At 43.8% G+C, this 7,361-nt stretch overlaps 1 long non-coding RNA gene across 8 annotated transcripts in view; it reads left to right on the top strand.

Annotated features, from left to right (window-relative positions):
* The first annotated feature begins 1,713 nt into the window (after nt 1–1,713).
* LOC124508893 (uncharacterized) overlaps nt 1,714–7,361 on the top strand; it is a 68,961-nt gene continuing 63,313 nt past the window's right edge. For all 8 annotated transcript variants that reach the window (XR_006961325.1, XR_006961329.1, XR_006961327.1 and 5 more), the window contains exons 1-2: nt 1,714–1,819; nt 3,348–3,433. This is a non-coding gene — a long non-coding RNA (uncharacterized LOC124508893). The remainder of the gene's footprint in view (nt 1,820–3,347; nt 3,434–7,361) is intronic.

The following is a 7,361-nucleotide window of genomic DNA, read 5'->3' as shown; positions in this document are numbered from 1 at the left end:
ACCCATCTGTGCGTGAGTTTTCACATTCCTCACCAACAGACAACAACTTATGTCTAACTTTGGTCAAGAGTGGTAAGTGGAGATAGTTTTGGGAGTATGTTGGGACCACCTCTTCCAATAGCAGTGCCCATAAGGGCAGCTGGCATGTTCTTAATGCCTTGGCATCTCCCCATTGAGGTATGGGTCAATTTCCATTCTATGACTCCTGGAAAATCCCTTTTTCTGTGTCCCTAACCAGTTGGACTGTCACGTTGTAAAGGAGGTGGATTGGCTGTCTTAGGCTTTGTAATCAGTGACTGCTTTTGTTCAACTCCTTTTCTAGAAAATATACATCACTGTACACTTAGTAACAAGCGTTTAATTGTTTTTGATGGATGTGAACTAACTCAAAGAGGATGGTTGCGCTTGTTGACCCACAGTGCTTCATATACAGTCAGGGTCTTCAATGGATAAGTGTTGAAATGAATCTTACAGTTCAGATTCCTACATGTTTAGAGTTAGAAGGGAAGTTAGAGACTATCCGGTTTTGCTTCTTCATTGTTTTTAAAGTTTATTTATTTATTTTGAGAGAGTGTGTGTGTGTGTGTGTGTGTGAGAGAGAGAGGGAGAGGAGCAGAGAGAGAGAGAATCTCAAGCAGATTTTGTGCTGTCAGTGCAGAGCCTGACATGGAGCTCAAACCCATGAACTGTGAGATCATGACCTGAGCCGAAACCAAGACTCAGACGCTCAACTGACAGAGCCACCCAGGTGCCTCAGCTTTTTCATTTTGTAGGCAAGGATCTTGAGGCTCAATGAAGTTACTTTTTCCATGGTCACCCACTCAGGTCCTGGCCTCGTTGGTCCTGGCCCTTCTGACACTGTCTATATGCTCATGCCTGCCTCTGTGGGGCTCTCTAGTTGTACTCCAGTCCCCACTTCCAATTGCTCCCCTTCTTCACTCTCTACTACCTTGGAGCCTTCAGCTGGCAGAGAGACCCTTCTGAAAGGTCTCACCCTTCCTCTGTCACTGGATTCCCTGAAGTCCCTCCATGGCCAGGCCTTTTTCCAGACTGCAGGCATATTCAGACTACTGACTTTGGTTTCCCTTGGCTGAGAATCCATGACTTTCCATGAAGAGTGTGTTTCAAAGTAGTTCTTCAAAAATTCAATGGCACAATACTCACTAAAGAAAATTTGAAGGCACAAACAAGTGTTTTTTTAACTTTTCTGGTGTTTTCTTTGGACATTCCCCACCCTAGCCCTCCCTTCCAAGGAATAGGTTGGTTATTTGATTTGTTGTAATCATCATCTTATTCAATTTTGTATCCCGCTATTTTCCACTTGTGTTCTTTTAGTATAACTCTATGGGAGAAGGATTGGGAGCAAATACTAGTCTGCTTTTTTATGAAACCTTCTGTTAGAACACTGTTACTTATTTAGAAAAATAGGTTCCTCTCCTTTTTGGTTGGGCAAACAACAATGTTCATGTCCACGGCTATTTTGAGGGGACAGGAAACATGCTCCTTATATCCCCTACATCTTCCTATCTTCCCCACTACCCCATATGGGGGAGCTGGGGTTGAATTCTCTGTCACTGCCAATGGGACACTGTACTTCCTGATAGTCTATGAACCAGAACTCTTCCTCTGCCACCACATCCATGTTCAATCCTTATTTTTTTTTCTTTCTTAAGTAGGCTTCATGCCCAGGATGGAGCCCCCTGCAGGGCTTGAACTCATGACCCTGAGATTAAGACCTGAGCTGAGATCAAGAGTCAGACGCTTGACTGAACCACCCAGGTGTCCCCACATTCAATCCTGTCTTCTAGTCTCCATGATGGTAAGAGCTTGACCCCACCCATGATGTTGACCCGTTTGCCATCTCTGATCTCTTGTTTGTTGTGAAGGAATCTGTCATAAAATAATCATCCATGAAGCCTGCACACTGTACAACTCTGTGAAATCAGCAACCAAGTCTTTCTTAAGTCTTTTGCATGTCTCTATATCACCAGTATGATGCCCAGCATACAGAAGACACCTAAGAAATGTACAGTGGGTGAATGAATGGGTAACTCTAATTGTGATTGCAGAATAGTCTTCCTTTTTGGTGACTCCAAAAGCAAAGCCACAACTGTGATGAGGACATTCTCTCCAGAACATTTCCTACCACCAGGGAAAAAACAAACTGAATCAAATACTGAAAGTCAAGAAGGCTGAGAATTATCTTGGATAGGAATAATGGTCCCTGGTGTCTCAGGTTCTTTCTTCTTACTTCTCATAGTCCACAGACCGTGTATATTACAAAATCCTTTTTATCATGTAAGAATCTCAAATGCCTGATTTTTCTTTTGTTATTCTCCTTAATTTTGAAGCAAAAGTGGTTTATTTCCCAAGATAGGAGCAGCAAGCTCCACTTTAAGGGAAAGCCCAAATCTTCATAAATTTTCTTTAACACCTCAAAATCTTGGTCATGGGCTAACCTTGCTTGCGACATAGAATTGTTTCTTGATGGAAGACTACTAGACAGTAAAAAAGAATGAACAAAGTGGTAGATACAACAACCTTAATGAATCTCAAAATAATTTTGCTGGTGAAAGAAATCAGAGCAAACATCAGTGTATACTGTATGATTACACTTCTATAAAATTCTAGAAAACGCAAACTAATTTCTAGTGATGGATAGTGGTTGCCTTGTAGGTGGGATGCGAATAAGTAGGAGGCAGGGATTTTTTATAAAAGGACACCGGAAAACTTTGGGATGTGATGGGTATACTCATTATTATGACTGTGGTAATGACTTCACAAGTGTGTGTGTATGTCACAGCTTGTCGAGTTGTACATTGTAAATACGCAAATTTTACTGGATGCCATTTATACACCAATAGAGGTGTTTTTAAAATTGTTTCAAAGAAATGGAGTCCTCTGCCCCACCTTATATTTCCTACCTCTCACTTTCCAGCTTCCTCCTACTAAAAGGGGATCATACCCAATTTTGTTCCTAACGTGCAGTCAGTCCTTTGTTATGATGGACACTGACAGTTCTTTGCTTCTTCTGGAAGTAAAGAAAGTATTTAAACTGGGTCATTGTTGCCTTCCACGTGATTCTCAGCCCCTCCAGAATGCTATAAAGAAGGTTGCCCTCTTCTCCTGTCTGTAGCCATTTAGGGACTGCCCCCCCTCTCCCCCCCTCCCCACCATAGCTCCAGTGACAGGTTTTGGAACAAACAGCCACTGTTTGTGTAGCTGGCACTGGCATTACTGCAAGCCTGGGTGGGCCATGACTTCCCAGACCCAATGATAACCATTCTCAGACCTTTCACATGTTTTGAAGATGCTCTTCAAAATACCCATTGGTTTGTTCTACACAGGATGGCCTGAGACAGTGACCTGCCAGTGTTTGCCTGTTCCTTCTCCTACATTTCCTTCATCGCTCTCCAAGGTGCCTTAGGATTAGGTAAGGTCTAAATTAGTAGTAAGAAGTGCAGACAGATCTCCTGAGGAAGTCAGCATTATTCTAATGTTAGAGATATTTCTAGAACCTAAGGAAGAATTGGGAATAAGACCGTGGAATATACAGATGTGGGATGTCAATAACCTGCTGAGATGTTGGCTCTTCTCTCACCTTGCATAGATAAGAGGTTCAGGGTTTAGGTGGTTGAGTAGCAAAGCCCTCAAGTTAGAGCAGGGCTACTCACACCTGTGCTGGTCTGGGAACAAGGTAAGAAGTTGAGAGCAAGTGTTTAGAAACTTTTATAGGAACATGCTAGCATAATTTTATAACTGTTGGATCTAATAAAAAAAGTTGGGCTTATATTTTGCATGCCTTTTACTTTAAACTCTTTTTTAGCAATTTATTTTTATTTTACAAAAGTTGTAGTTCATCATGGTTTGGAAATTACAAAGAAAATGAACTGGCTCTTCACTACAGATCATTTGAGAACAACTGAGCTAGTTCCATGGCCTCCGGAAGGCAGTTCCGGACAGCTTTCTTCCAAAGACGTGGTGGATGAGCTAGGGAGAGATGTGGACAGTGCCAGGGAAGAGGAGGACAAGGAGTCTCCCTCTGTCTGTAGTTCCTTCTCCTTGACCAAGCTACACACACATCCCTGGGAAGCATTACACCAAGAACAGCCACAGTTGAGACAAAATTGGAGGGGACCGCAATAAGAGGAGGGACAGGAAAAGCTGTGGTTATCACCTGGAACTCCTGACTTATCAAATGTCCTTTATCATGGACTTTAGGGGCAGGTGGAGGAAGCAGCTGAGAAATAAGGATTTGAGGGGAACCAGAGCTCACCACTCAGCAGTCTGGAATGAGCTGAAATTGTGAGTCCCACTCAAGAGAATTCCCTACGTTTAAGATGCTTATATAACCCAGGAGGAGGAGGAGAGAGGCTGTCAATCATTGCCCTGTAATACATGCAGATACACTGACATATTCTTGTGGAATCACTGACTGGAGGAATCGTCCCCAAAGAAGACAGAGAGGGACAGAAAAGCTTTAATGAAAAGAGGTGGGATCAGAAAAGGGCTAAGTGTAAAATGGCTTCATTATCTATCTTAAAATGGGGAGTCTTTACCATCATATTTTAGAGCTGTCTGTGCTGGTCCCTGCTCTGTTTTTGTAGTTAATCATGGTATGAGGTGATACTCAGTTTCCCAGGGGACATGAAATAGACTATTGACCTGCTGGCCTTTGAAGCAGTCAACCGACAACCCCTTTGCTATCCCATATCCTGGAGAGGTGGTAGGATGAAGATGATACCTTTGTCTCGTTGCCTCTCTTACATGACTCAGTATGCCTTCTGTCACTGTTGCTGACAATGATGTGCTCCTTGACTGAGAGGAGAGAATCAGGTTGGGTGGGTTCCGGCTCTTTAATGTGAGAAAAGCTTTTGTGTCTTAGCTTTGGGAAAGAAAGGAAACACCCAGCCCTCTTGTTTTTTTGTTAAATTAGAGGGTGCTTTCTGCCTTGTAAATTCTCCTGAAATATATGTTAGCTTTGCCTTGGTGATGACGCAGACATGTCTGAGTGTGCCTGCTGTGTGGCAATGCATTATTTCTAGTCCGAAGTGTTGGGTCTCAGGAAACGTTGAGATTAGACCTTAGTCTCATGTTGGTTGGTGGTACGCCAGAAAGAGGGGCCTGCAGCATGGTGGGCTGCATCGTAAAGCAGAAGCAAGCTGGAAAACTCGGCTACATTTTCTCCTGTGCCAAATCCAAGTCAGTGACAGTGTGGTCATAGTTACTTACATTCAGGGATGCTTCGCAAGGTCTGGACCCAACTGCAAAGAGTTTTAAAGGACAAGAGTAACATGAAGGCTGTTACCAGCTACCAGACGATGCTATAGTAATTTGTAAAGCCAGGCTGGCCCCTTCTGGGGCGGAAGTGACTGACTCCCTCGATCAGGGAGACCAGGCTGTGGTTCTAGGTCTTTACTTCTCCCAGTTTCCTGCCCTGAAATAGTCGGGGATGGCCTGAAATAAAATTCAACCCACATCCATTGCCCCTGAAAATGTATAATCTGTTTGGCTAACAAGACTGGTCCAGTATGAAACAATGTAAGAAAATATTAGATTGTGGCAAAGATTACAAGTTATACAGGTGTTTCAAGCAAGAGGGGCTGATGTGGGTTTGAGGACTCAGGGAAGGTTCCTGGAAGAGTAGGGCTTGAACTGGCACAGAGTCCTTCCCTCCTTTGGAATGGGGTTTGCATTCTGGACTTAACGTTGGATGAATAGATAAGATCTCTGGGCCACAAGATGGGGAAAATAACCACTACGTCCTACACTTTCTGTGAGCATTAAATCCTAGCTGAGTAAGTGCTTAGTAATGTTCCCTCTCTTCCTTCCTTTCCATGGCTGCAAGGAGTTCCTTCTGGGATGAATTCCTGGGAATGGTTTACCAATTTAAATGTGAAGCTTAGATTTGCAAGATTGTGATTTCTCCCTGTGGGGAGGCAGTGCCATAAACAAGCCAGCAGTCAGTAACTCCTTTTCCTAACCATGCACCCAACTGGGCTAAGTATTTCTCTCTTAAACAAGGAACTCCAAGGCAGAACTTGTGCCCAGAGAGATGCTTTGCCCAAGTACTCACTTGGCTAAAAATACCAGAGTTCTCAATATTAATATTATGATTAATATTAATCAAGTTCTTAAGCAGTACAGCTTCCTTCCTAGCCTCTCTTCATTTATAAACATTCCCCCATTCTGCTATACCCAAAATAGGAAGTCCTAGCTCTGTACTATAGTTTTTTTTTATTATTTTTTTTAATGTTCATTTATTTTTGAGAGAGAAAGAGACAGAGCATGAGTGGGAGAGGGGCAGAGAGGGAGACACAGAATCTGAAGCAGGCTCCAGGCTGTGAGATATCAGCACAGAGCCCGATGTGGGACTTGAACCCACGAACCATGAGATCATGACCTGAGCCGAAGTCAGACGGTTAACCGACTGACCCACCCAGGAGCCCCTATAATTTTTCATTCTGGAAAAACAGCCCTAGGAATATGATGCCTTTAAAGTTTTTTAATCAGTAAGAAATTGGTCAGATAGGGAGGAAGTATAACATGATATATAAGACCATGGACTCTGGATGCAAAGTACCTGGACTTGCTTCCTGGCTCTGCCACTTTACTAGCTACGTGAGTTTGGGCAAATTATTTAATCTCTGGGTGCCTCAGTTTACTCATCTGTCAAGTGGGAAGATACTTGTGCACAGCTCACAGGGTTGCTGCGATAGGCAAATGAGTTAAGATTTATGTCAAGCACTTAGAGCAGTAAGTGGTCAATGTAAGTAGTAAACATGTGTTGGCCATAGTGAATATTATTATGTCCTAGTGAAATGGGGAGAAGGAATGTTTCAGGCCTTGATGGATGCTGTGCCCTAAAGAAAGGGCACCAATGGGGCGCCTGGGTGGCGCAGTCGGTTGGGCGTCCGACTTCAGCCAGGTCACGATCTCACGGTCCGGGAGTTCGAGCCCCGCGTCGGGCTCTGGGCTGATGGCTCAGAGCCTGGAGCCTGTTTCCGATTCTGTGTCTCCCTCTCTCTCTGCCCCTCCCCCGTTCATGCTCTGTCTCTCTCTGTCCCAAAAATAAATAAACGTTGAAAAAAAAAATATTTAAAGAAAGGGCACCAAGACAGCCAGCACTCATGGGGCCTGGTAACAATGGGAGGCGTAGAAAAGAAAACTCTGAGGGAGATAGGGACCCAAGTGCCAAATCCTAATGAGGTCATGTTTGACCACTGACATTGAAATTCCCATCGGAGTGCCCATTAGAATTGGACAGTCTCCGTTCTAGAGCCTGGAATTCCTGGATACAGCCTCTCTGCTAGCCCGGCCCAAGGCTTGTTTTGATGAGGGTGACATGCTAACACAGGACT

The sequence above is a fragment of the Lynx rufus genome, unplaced genomic scaffold (assembly GCF_022079265.1).
Source record: "Lynx rufus isolate CCGP_SWC_20201006 ecotype Redwood Valley unplaced genomic scaffold, mLynRuf1.p SCAF_13, whole genome shotgun sequence".
Lineage (NCBI taxonomy): Eukaryota > Metazoa > Chordata > Mammalia > Carnivora > Felidae > Lynx > Lynx rufus.
Note: the sequence above shows the minus strand (reverse complement) of the source record. Positions and strands in the feature narration are given on the sequence as shown.